We start from the raw sequence: 13,559 nt of genomic DNA, 5'->3' as shown, positions 1-13,559 counted from the left end.
TCGATGACTCACCGTCTGTAATATGGATCCGTAGGCAGTTTATAGTTGTTAGCTTAAATAGTTCGATCAGTTTTAGTATGAAATAATAAGTGTTGTTGTGCAGTCCTTTATTTTGTAAATTAGTATCAGCTTTGCTCTACGTTAAAGTGTGTAATATAAAATTATGGTACCAACTAAATGTAAACATGTGACGCTGTCTTTACAAGCGAATGCTGAGCTCAGTGATGTGAGTCAGTGGATCAGTTCAGCTGAAGCTGACTGCACTGCGGAATCAGAATGAACTGACGACCATCTCACTGATGCTGTAACTCGAACAAGCAATGAGAACGAGAGAGATGATGGTAAGAACGAGGATAATGAACTAGGGCTCGAACATCACATACAGATGATAAATGTGCTTTTGATACTGCCCTTCAATATATCGAACACAGCTCTACCCATTTTGTGGATTAGGAAATGACAGGACATCACGGCAACATCAAGGTTCTCGAGTACGAAGTAAAAGAACGTTAAAGACTATTTTAGTGCTGCTCAAGAACAGAACGTTCTTTTACCGTGTGATTTCTCATGTTTCAAACACTTACGTGCAATACAGTTGTGGGTCAGTGCAGTACTGTATGTGCAGATGTTAAACTTCCACTTACAATACCTCATTGTACGATGCAGACGTATTTTACAGTCAGGCACTATTGTACATTAGATTTTCGTGTAAGATTTCTTAGTGTGTGAAGGTTTTCTTTCCATGTTGTTTCTATTTTAGCATGGTACAATATTTCAAACAGTTTTTCCTACTGAAAATTAAAGTCGTGATGTTACGGGTCAATGTAATTGTTCCTGTGACAAATCGATCTTTCATTCGTTGCGACCATGCTCCTGGTCCCGTAGGGGGTGGATTAGCGAGGTTGTGATGTATACATAGGGTGACTAGTGGATTTAAAACGATAGAAGCAGCACTAGAAACAGACACAGTGCTGAAATCAACTGTTCGCGTAATAAAGTGACTGTTATTGTTTAAAAGCCAGAATGGAAAACGAAGTTTCCATTTAATTAATTAGTTCCTGCACCACCTGATATGAAATAAACTAAGTTTTACGTTTACACATTGAGTATTATTAAATTAATCACAATAACTGATTCCCATTCACTTGGGAAGGCCCTTTATTAATGATACAGGGTACTTTTCTAGCTCAATATTAGGTAGAAATCAACGCCTATTTCTGTCAGGCACTGTTTTTAATGTATATGTTTTGCATATTTTTTGTTTATCTCAGGTAATGCAGCACACTTTCTATACAAACTTAAAGTATTTTCAGTATTTTGAACCAGTTTAGAGTTATTAAAAATACAAAGAAATTGATGAATTTTTTTCCAAAATGTTTCTCAAATTGAGGTACCTTTTAATCCAAAGTTATTCATTTGAAGGAGACCAAATTTTTACCAGATATGCATGACATGATGGCTGAGGTACTAGACCTATTTAGTTCCAGCTATTATGTATATTACAACGATAAAAATATCACTTCTTACATTTTTATTTTTATAATATTTTTCCTAATAAAAATGTTATTTTTTCTATAATTTAGCTGATTCTGCAATATAGCTTAGGTCTAATACATAAATATGAACTATTGTAAATTGCAGATAAAAAATAAGAGCAATACTTTATAAACTTTATAAAATATTTGTACCTGAATTCTGAAGAATACAACTTGTGGAAAATCGCAAATGAAGATAAGAGTCCAATTAAACTGTGCCTCACAAAATTCCTGAAGCATAGTCTTCATCCTGCAGCATTTCTTCATATTCAAGCTTCCTCTTGTCATTCCTTTTAGCATTTCTCTCTTATTTGGTAACTTGAAGAGCGAATTTTTCAGCTTCATGCACCCGTTGCCTGTCACATGCAAGCAATTAATCTTCCATATTGAAGTCACATTTTATGCCTAAATTTCTCAGGACTTCCAACCTTCCTATCACTCCATCATTCAAACATATCACTGCATCTTGTACACCAACGTGTAATGTATTTAGTTTACAAAAACAATCTTGGGTGATGTTTCCCATACGCAATGGTTGAAAATTTCATTTCTATTCTGAGTGCCCCCATGAAGACATTTAGTAAGCAAAACAGAGTCACTCATGTATCTGAAAATTGGTTTTATTTCATTCATAACAGGCGCAGGAAGAAAATGCTTATGATGGAATATTTTACCACTTTCTTTTGCTTTATGGTAACAAGAATTTGTTCTTTTAGGCAAAGTCCGTGAATGGTGTGGCTTGCTTTGTTTGTGAACTGGTTACCATGGAATTTCCTTTTATTGAATTACTTGATGCGTGGCATAGTTCGTATTTATTTCATGCTAATAAATATGTACTTCCACAAATATATGTAGCAATTGGGCAACAAACATTCAGTAGCACGTGGACAAACTGCTTCAGCGAAACAAAAGTAAATACTAGCAAAGATAATCCCTTTACAGACACTAGAAACCTGCACTGTTACCAACATATACAATGTATCATACGTATAATCGCTGGAAACAGTTAGTTCACAGTTTTTTTCGAAATAATACTGGCTTCTGTAACAGAAATAAAGGTGTCCGCTGCGGCGTACATGACGTAACTTTAAAATTGGGTATATATAGGCCATTTTCCATTTGAAACCCTATGATGTGTATATCAACGTAATCAGGGGAGAGTATAGAATTCAACTAAGTAAAAAAAAAATTCGATTTTTCTACCATTTATAAGTATCATTTATCGTTAATAAGAACGTATTGAAGCCCACTTCAGTCCGAACGTCCGTCTCAAATTACGTGGTGGAATCAAAAGACCGCACCGAATAGGAGAAGGCGCTCGTTACCTTCAGCCATGTATATATGTCCTACAAAAGCAACGATGTTGATTATTTCTTGATAATCAAGGTCACACATGCGTGAGGAAGGTCTTTTATTTTTTTCTCTCTGTAGCTTCTTCTCGTATAATTGATTCTGTGATGAAACGTAATAAGAGAAAGACAATTTATATGTAAAACTCGATATAATGAAAGACAATATTAACACTGGAGGAGAAGATGATTTTTATGCATTGATAGCTCCAGCAGCTGTATAGGTTGTGAATGTCAAGCCACTGAAAGGAGTTCTGTTCATTTGTCTTCGTACTGCTATCTCGTCTTGTAAGTAGGCTGTTTAGGTTTTCTTATTGGTAACGCCACGTAGCGCTCTGTATGAAAATCACTGGCTGTGCTGTGTGCATTCTGTGGCTTGTTTGCATTGTGGTCTGCCATTGTAGTGTTGGGCAACTGGATGTTAACAGCGCGTAGCGATGGGCAGTTGGAGGTGAGCCGCCAGCAGTGGTGGATGTGGGGGAGTGAGATGGCGGATTTTTGAGAGCGGATGATCTGGAAGTGTGTCCATCAAAAACAGTACATTTGTAAGAATGGGTATCATGAAGTGCTATATATATTATGACTTTTGAACACTATTGAGGTAAATACATGGTTTGTTCTCTATCAAAATCTTTCATTTGCTAACTATGCCTATCAGTAGTTAGTGCCTTCAGTAGTTTGAATCTTTTATTTAGCTGGCAGTAGTGGCGCTCGCTGTATTGCAGCAGTTCGAGTATCGAAGATTTTTGTGAGGTAAGTGATTTGTAAAAGGTATAGGTTAATGTTAGTCAGGGCCATTCTTTTGTAGGGATTATTGAAAGTCTGATTGCGTTGCGCGAAAACTACTGTGTGTCAGTTTAAGCACAGTCATGTATAATTTTTCTAAGGGGACGTTTCATATGTCGACTCTTAGCCGAGGATACCTCACTTGAATCTTCTGATTTTTTTCTTCTAGTTTGTGTAATTAGTGTAGCTATTTTTTATTGCTGGCGTGTAATCATAGAGAGAATTTCCTTTGTAGTTGTAATTTTTCATCGTTGTACAGTAAAAGAGTTGTGGCATGCATGTAGATTTGCATCAAGTATTTCGCAGCTGCGCTTGCAATTAACTAGATATTATTTTGAGTGCTATGTTAATGTGTTTTCTTATTTTGCTTTTCAAATTGTGCATTTCTGTGTTGTCGTGTGAAATATTGTGACAATAATGGCGTGTGAAAAACGTAATACTCGGCTCCAAAGTAAACGGAGAAATGACAGTGAAGACGAAAGCAGTGTGTTAGCGCCACCGTGTAATGAATTAACTAATGTTCAAAGTAGTAATTTGGTAATTGTGCATAGGGAAATGGAGCGGGCTGCAAATAATGGTGTAGGCAGTGAAACAATTACTGAACAGGGAAGCATTACCGATCGATCGGTCGGCAACAGCTCGCCTCAGGAATCCGAAATGACTGGACACAATCTCGCAAATACTGTCGATTCAGGTTTTGGGTCCTCACCGTTTTCTCAAATAAGTCAAGACACATTTTCTGCTTGCCAAAATGTGAATGTTGCCGGTGCAAATGCACTGCCGAAAAGCATAGAGGAAAAGATTCCAGACACTAATACATTATTATTGCAGTTAATGCAACAAATGAAACAAAATCAGAGACAAACACAGCAACAGTTAGACACAATGGAACAAAATTAGAGACAAACACAGCAAAAGCTTCAAAAGTTAGACACAATGGAACAAAATCAGAGACAAACACAGAAAAAGCTTCAAAAGTTAGACACAATGGAACAAAATCTTCGGAAGTTAGACATAATGGAACAAAATCTTCAAAAGTTAGACACCACGCTTGAACAGACACGTGAAGATTTAACTACTGAGTTACATAACATTGAAACGAAATGTCAAAAAGTCTATAATGACGTAAAAACACTAATTTGTGAGCATTTCCGACCTATTTTTTCGCGGCATGAAAATACGTTACACGATCACGAAGCAGCCATAAAAGAACTACAAACTATTGTTCATGAAAATCATGAGACCTTGCAAGCTAAGATTGACTCAGTTGGATCTACCGATTCGGTTACGCAACTTGCAAAAACTTAAAGGACACAGAAGATACGATTTCAACACAAATGGACACTCTGAAACTCGGTTCAGAGAAACACACTGAGGAAATAAGTTTAATATCGGAGAAAGTAGCCGAATCTTCGGATCAGTTCACTAACTTATCTACAAAGGTGGATGATGATCTGAATGACACAAGACCTGTAGCCTTCACTGACACAGAAGAGTACGGACAAATTAGGAAATTCAAACAAAATCAGAATCAAATTAATAAGCAACACCAAAGAGAAATCCGTGAAGTACAAGATCAGTTGACACAGGTAATACAAGAATTACATATTTCAGAGGACACTCGCGCTCCATTATGGGAAGAGGGACATAGAAATACGTAACAGCCACAAAATAATAACACGGGGCACTTCGGAAATTATGAAAGAAACTGGCAAGGTACACCGAATTTTGAGATGAAACCGCCGAAACGACGTAACAATGACCGACATGCGACTCGCCAACATGATGATTTTGACTATAAGCTGTTTAATACTACACGTAAATTCAAAACATTTAAGAATTCTGGCAATGACATTCATCCACAAGCGTGATTTCATCAATTGTCTCTTTGTTTTCCTCCCAACTGGTCATTAGAGCACAGATTAGAATTTATGTGTGGCTACTTAGAGAATGAACCAGCTGTAAGAATGCGATCGATCATTCACGATTGCCACAGTGAAGGAGAATTTTATCATGCCTTCCTCTCAGCATATTGGTCTCAAGCCACACAAGACCGAGTAAAACATAGCATTGTAATGATGAAACATTTCGAACAATCTGAATTTTCCAGTCTTGTGAAATATTTCGAAGACATGTTGCACAAGAATCAGTACCTGTCAAACCCATACAGCCCGTCAGAACTCATCCGCATTTGCTTAGTAAAATTGCCTGAACATTTACGACATATTATCTTGGCAGGACGTTGCAATGACGACATTGAAGCTTTTCAGGGACTGTTACAAGAATTGGAAATTGACACTGACAATCGCGGTACGCGAAAACAGAAACACAACTACAGGTCACTTCCGTCACAATTCCACGATGACAGAAATAATAAATGGACACGACAAGGCTATTCTTACAACGTAAATCGTGACCAAAACAGACACCAGCCGTATGACAACCGTTGGCAGAGTAGTAATAATTACATGGAAAGATTACCTCTCCGCAGTAATGACTATCACAGAGACAATCAGAGAATAACTTCAGACGCAACGGTCCAGCGCGCGTTTACGATTCAGTGAGAAATTCTCCATCACGTGACCGACAAGAAAGAAACTATGGAATCTACCGACATGGCGACAGACGATATGATCGTAACGACAGACCTGAATTTCATCAGAACTGGCGGGATTCGAACAGGGCAGGGCCCTCTCGACAAGGTGAATTTGTAGAAGTTAGGTCTCCTAATCCCAATAACGACGCGCGCCAACAAAGAGACAGACAATGACTCGCACCGCAGGCAGCGACATGCGCCGGCTGGCTCAGAGAAAAATAACACAGACGCTAACCTTGAGAAAAAATTGAGCATTCTTTACCGGTGTACCATAACCACATGATAATTCCGTTGAAGCTGGAGCTCTGCAAGGGAGGAAGAGTAAAGGCTTGCACCACATTTCACATGTAAAACCGTTTATTGAAAGATAACCTGCTTTTTAACTCAGTCTTTGCCATAAAAGTTTTCACTTCACGCTACTAGTACGCGTTGTCACACTTAGAAACTGTTATCATGCAGCAATGTTTTGAAGTTAACGATCCAGTCTACAACCTAGGGAACATATTTAGACAGTAATTACCACTGCATTGTGATAGTGAACAAAGGACACAGTGTTACTGTGTATGTACATTCTTGCTTGTTAGTTACACGATTACGTAACGACTATAAGGCTTACATACTTAGAACATATCCTGCTAATGAGATTTTAATACAACATTTTGGTTTAGTTGAAAAGACATTCTTTATTTGAAGTACTTTCTGTGAGATTGAAGATGACTTAGTATTTGGTTTCTTTGACAGCTACACGATTATATCACTATGCTACTAATGAGTAACACAATTTATTTTATTGCTTTTGCAGTGTGTCTGTTTTATATCGGCACAGTTTTTCTGAATTCTTCTGGAAAATGAAACATGTTTTAGTAGTAACTTTTGTAGTCTAGCTACAATGAGACAGCGTTTTTCGTAGCACAACAATACGTTACAGTACAGTACTTTCTTCATCACGGCTATAAGCATAATAACTACGATATCTGTACGCAAAGCATTTCACTTTTGTATGAAAATCACCGGCTGTGCTGTGTGCAGTCTGTGGCTAGTTTGCATTGTTGTCTGCCATTGTAGTGTTTGGCAGCTGGATGTTAATAGCGCGTAGCGTTGGGCAGTTGTAGGTGAGCCGCCAGCAGTGGTGGATGTGGGGGAGTAAGATGGCGGATTTTTGAGAGCGGATGATCTGGACGTGTGTCCATCAAAAACAGTACATTTGTAAGAATGGACGTCATGAACTGCTATATATATTATGACTTTTGAACACTAGTAAGGTAAATACATTGTTTGTTCTCTATCAAAATCTCTCATTTGCTAACTATGCCTATCAGTAGTTAGTGCCATCAGTAGTTTGAATCTTTTATTTAGCTGGCAGTAGTGGCGCTCGTTGTATTGCAGTAGTTCGAGTAACGAAGATTTTTGTGAGGTAAGTGATTTGTGAAAGGTATAGGTTAATGGTAGTCAGGGCCATTCTTTTGTAGGGATTATAGAAAGTCTGACTGCATTGCGCGGAAACTACTGTGTGTCAGTTTAAGCACAGTTATGTATAATTTTTCTAAGGGGACGTTTCGGTCTCTTGTTTATGTAAGCTCTATTTGAGCACATGTAATTTTGATAGCCTTGTACATTTAGCTGAACATATATTACTTACATTTCGATAATTTGTCTAGTTCGTTATTTAATCATAACAACCATCTCTTATTTAACATCTGTTCCAGAGAAAAATCAAGCGACGTTGGTGGCGGATTGATCGGAGGCGAACGACCAGACACTGTTCTTGTTCTTTATTTAACTGCTTCTCAACTGAGAACCAGAATCCCACCGTACACCCCTCCTCTACCCCCTGTGATCTTTTATTCGATCATTTCCCTGCTGTTTTTATAGTGAGAATTAGGCGCGTCTGATCAGTTACAGCTTCCGACCAGTGGTGCCTCGCAACCTGCTCATTGGCCTCATACAGCTTTAAGAAACGCTCCGAGGGTGGATCACAACCAGCTAACCTGTCACTTAAAATCATAGAAAACTCAGTGAACTGCACTGTATCTTGCTACTTACGGAAAAAAAATTCCACTCCTCGACGTGGGTTGTTTCTATGTCGCAACTGTTGTGTCGTGCTGAGTCCCAGAACTTTGTTGTTGTTGTTGTGGTCTTCAGTCCTGAGACTGGTTTGATGCAGCTCTCCATGCTACTCTATCCTGTGCAAGCTTTTTCATCTCCCAGTACCTACTGCAACCTACATCCTTCTGAATCTGCTTAGTGTATTCATCTCTTGGTCTCCCTCTACGATTTTTACCCTCCACGCTGCCCTCCAATACTAAATTGGTGATCCCTTGATGCCTCAGAACATGTCCTACCAACCGATCCCTTCTTCTGGTCAAGTTGTGCCACAAACTTCTCTTCTCCCCAATCCTATTCAATACTTCCTCATTAGTTACGTGATCTACCCATCTAATCTTCAGCATTCTTCTGTAGCACCACATTTCGAAAGCTTCTATTCTCTTCTTGTCCAAACTATTTATCGTCCATGTTTCACTTCCGTACATGGCTACACTCCATACGAATACTTTCAGAAATGACTTCCTGACACTTAAATCTATACTCGATGTTAACAAATTTCTCTTCTTCAGAAACGCTTTCCTTGCCATTGCCAGCCTACATTTTATATCCTCTCTACTTCGACCATCATCAGTTATTTTGCTCCCCAAATAGCAAAACTCCTTTACTACTTTAAGTGCCTCATTTCCTAATCTAATTCCCTCAGCATCACCAGACTTAATTAGACTACATTCCATTATCCTTGTTTTGCTTTTGTTGATGTTCATCTTATATCCTCCTTTCAAGACACTGTCCATTCCATTCAACTGCTCTTCCAAGTCCTTTGCTGTCTCTGACAGAATTACAATGTCATCGGCGAACCTCAAAGTTTTTATTTCTTCTCCATGAATTTTAATACCTACCCCGAATATTTCTTTTGTTTCCTTTACTGCTTGCTCAATATACAGATTGAACAACATCGGGGAGAGGCTACAACCCTGTCTTACTCCCTTCCCAACCACTGCTTCCCTTTCATGTCCCTCGACTCTTATAACTGCCATCTGGTTTCTGTACAAATTGTAAATTGCCTTTCGCTCCCTGTATTTTACCCCTGCCACCTTTAGAATTTGAAAGTGAGTATTCCAGTCAACATTGTCAAAAGCTTTCTGTAAGTCTACAAATGCTAGAAACGTAGGTTTGCCTTTCCTTAATCTTTCTTCTAAGATAAGTCGTAAGGTCAGTATTGCCTCACGTGTTCCAGTGTTTCTACGGAATCCAAACTGATCTTCCCCGAGGTTGGCTTCTACTAGTTTTTCCATTCGTCTGTAAAGAATTCGTGTTAGTATTTTGCAGCTGTGACTTATTAAACTGATAGTTCGGTAATTTTCACATCTGTCAACACCTGCTTTCTTTGGGATTGGAATTATTATATTCTTCTTGAAGTCTGAGGGTATTTCGCCTGTTTCATACATCTTCCTCACCAGATGGTAGAGTTTTGTCAGGACTGGCTCTCCCATGGCCGTCAGTAGTTCCAATGGAATATTGTCTACTCCGGGGGCCTTGTTTCGACTCAGGTCTTTCAGTGCTCTGTCAAACTCTTCACGCAGTATCGTATCTCCCATTTCATCTTCATCTACATCCTGTTCCATTTCCATAATATTGTCCTCAAGTATATCGCCCTTGTATAGACCCTCTATATACTCCTTCCACCTTTCTGCTTTCCCTTCTTTGCTTAGAACTGGGTTTCCATCTGCGCTCTTGATATTCATACAAGTCGTTCTCTTATCTCCAAAGGTCTCTTTAATTTTCCTGTAGGCGGTATCTATCTTACCCCTAGTGAGATAGGCCTCTACATCCAGAACTTGCAAACTGCTAAATTAATGTCGCGCTTTTGAGAAACCTTTCAGTAAATATTTCCCTGCGAGATTGGAGGTAACGTCACAGCATTTCTATCAAAGAGACAAATTTACGTAGGAGAGGAATGTGACACTAAATGACAGAGAAAGTCCCTAGTATATCAATATCTGTATTAAAACTGTAGAATAGAGGGATACTGCAAATTCCATACGAAACTCTTCCATTACTGTCATTAGCCACATCAGAGATGAAAAGTCCAAAAGGAATAACTCGTGAATATCACTGAAGAGCCAAAAAAACTGTTATAGGCATACACATTCAGATACAGAGACATGTAAACGGCAGAATACGGCACTGCGGCCTGCTGTGCCTAATAAGACAATAATTGTCTGGCGCAGTTGGTAGATAGGTTACTCCTGTTACAATGGTAGGTTATCAACCTTTATGTGAGATTGAACGTGGGTTTATATTCGGCGCATGAGCAATGGGACATAGCATTTCAGAGGCAGCGATGAAGTGAGGATTTTCCCGTACTCCCATTTCACAGGTGTACCGTGAATATCAGGAATCCGATAAAACATCAGATCTCAGACATCGCTGCGTCTGGAAAAAGATCCTGCAAGAACGGGGTCAGTGGCAACTGAAGAGAATCGTTCAACGTGACAGAAGTGCAGCCGTTCCCCAAATTTCTGCAGATTTTTTTGCTGGGCCATCAACAAGTGTCAGCGTGCGAACAATTCAACGAAACATGATCGATATGGACTTTCGAAGCCGAGGGCCCACTCACGTACCTTTAATAACAGCACGACACAAAGCTTCACGCCTCACCTAAGCCCGTCAAAACCGACTTCGGACTGTTGATGACTGGAAACAAGTTGTCTTGTCAGATGGGTCTTGTTTCAAATTGTGTCAAGCGGGTGGACATGTACATGTACGGAGACAACGTCATGAATCCATGGACCAGCAGGGACTGTTGAAGCTGGTGGAGGCTCTGTAATGGTGTGGAGCGTATGTAGTTGGAATGAGATGGGACCTCTAGATACGATTCTGCCAGGTGACACATACGTAAGCATCCCGTCTGATCACTTGCATGCATTCTGGTTCATTGTGCATTCCGACGGACTTGGTCAATTCCAGCAGGACAATGAGACACCCCACACGTCCTTAATTGTTACAAAGTGGTTACAGGAACACTATTCTGAGTTTAAACACTTCCGCTGGCAACCAAACTCCTTAGATTTGAACATCATGGAGCACGTCTGTGAGGCCTTGCAACGTGCTGTTCATAAGAGATCTCAACCCCCTCATACTCTTACGGATTTTTGGGCAGTCCTGCAGGATTCATGGTGTCTATTCCCTCCAACACTGCTACAGACTTGGTTGAGTCCAAGCCACTTCGTGTTGCAGCACTTCTTCATACTCGCACGGCTCCTACACGATATTAAGCAGCTGTACCAGTTTCTTTGGCTCTTTAGAGCATATGCTAAATGTATTGAGAGAGGACAAGTTACTCTCTCACCTATTTTTCGTATATAGAAAATTATTAAAGAATGTTACCACTTTACGCACCTTGAGCGAGACTCTAGAAAGTTAACAGCCTGAGCAGACATTGATGGAGTTGATGGAGCCTGGTAGGGAGCTAAAAGCAGAGGTATTTTTATGGTTCTTAGTTCGTAGGAATAGAATGTTGGAAGTTGAAAGCAATTGCTGGCGAGCCCATCCCTCAGTAAAGCCGTAACAGTGCAGACAAAGCGGATGCTAGTCGAGACAGGTCTCCAGTAGGACAATGCCGCTATCGCTGCATTGACGCCAGCCTCAGCCGTATAAGAAACTCTGGTGTCTGAGAAACGCTTAGAGATAGAATGTTTATTACACCTCGTAGCTGGGACTAACATACTCCAAGGCAGAGGCTATTTAGATAACGATCTTTAAGGTTGTATCGATTGGCTTGTTGCCGTGGGAAGCGATGTGGCTTCAGAGAAAAACATCTTCTCCCTCCGTGAAAACTTAAAAAAGGCAGTAACTGGCGAATTCTTTTTTTTTTTTTTTTTCACAGATGCAAGTTTCTTAACTCTTGTGCTGGTTCGACAGGAGCTTGTGCTGTCATGTAGGAGGGAAGATTTAGCGCCTCTAAAGCCCTGTTATTGGCTCGATGCGGTGAAGGTGGTGTCGTTCGTGCACTCTGCAGGAAAACGGACTTTTTTTCTGGAGAGGTGCAAGGCACTTGGGTACTGGACTTCGGTCTGGAAGCAACTTCTGGTCGAAGCTATGGCAAGTGTGGTTGGTGCTTGGGTCCTGTCATGAGATTGACTTCACTTTCAAGTATCTAGACTGGACAGCATGTGGTGAAGTTCTTACTGTTCCGACAGTGTGACTTCAGACGTCTCGGACTAATCTTTTTGCGAGCGCACACTTATTTCTATTTGGTTTACCAATCTTGACGTTTGGTTCCTTGTGTGCTCTGTCGTATAAGTGAGCAAACGTGGTCCTTGTTACGACCAGCGAATGGGTGTGTCACACATTGAAATCTACCTCGATTTCAGGGCTCTGGTGGAGAGTAAATTTGCGATCCGTCTGCCTGATGGGTAGACCGTGAGATTTTGCATTTCTTTCGTGGCTGCGATCGATTCACAGGTGCCGCCTTACGCCTCGCCTACGCCGCACACATCTCGCCAGCTGCAAGTCACGTCGCTGCGCGAAGCAAACAGGGTAACGTACTGCTGCTCCTGCCTTGTCAGGGCGTATAAATCTCATTCGCCACTTGCTATCGGCTGCACCAATATAGACTTCTGTAGAGTATCGATGAAAGTCTGCTCAGAATCAGATCAATTCAGATTGCGTAATTCACATTTTCAGAGCCAGAGTTTTTGACTCACTTCTGTCACCCAGGATCCTTGTCCACCGTGGTCTTAAACCACCTGTTAGTAGTTTACGATATTCTGTCATAACTTGGTTAACATAAATTTGGTCGGTCTTTGTTTTTTTGGGAAAATGAAAGTTGTCAGTAAACTAGATTTTGCATGCATTCTCAGTCAATTTTTTACATAGTCCAAACAGTGTTACCTTTCAATACAGAATGGCAGATGAATCCTTTCTCTGCTTACAGAGTTACAGTGTAAGGACCGGTTTCGCTATTAATGGAAATTTATCAAGAAGATTAAGGTTACATTCATAAAACGTTCTCTTATTATTTTTGACGAATTGGACTAGATGGTTGTGAAAGATGTATTTCCATAACTGGCCATAACTTTCCTGCAATCATATAATAGTTGTTACGAACTTAACAGTGAGAGTAGTAGTTATTCATTACCATGCCTTACAAAAGGACAAAAACTATAGAAGTAAGAATTGCTGTTGGATTCTTCAAGGTTTCATCACCTAATAAAAGTTACCAGCGGAGCGGAGCGTTTTCCT

Source organism: Schistocerca serialis, chromosome 5 (genome assembly GCF_023864345.2).
Source record: "Schistocerca serialis cubense isolate TAMUIC-IGC-003099 chromosome 5, iqSchSeri2.2, whole genome shotgun sequence".
In the NCBI taxonomy this organism is placed as follows: Eukaryota; Metazoa; Arthropoda; class Insecta; order Orthoptera; family Acrididae; genus Schistocerca; species Schistocerca serialis.
This window is presented reverse-complemented; position numbering follows the sequence as displayed.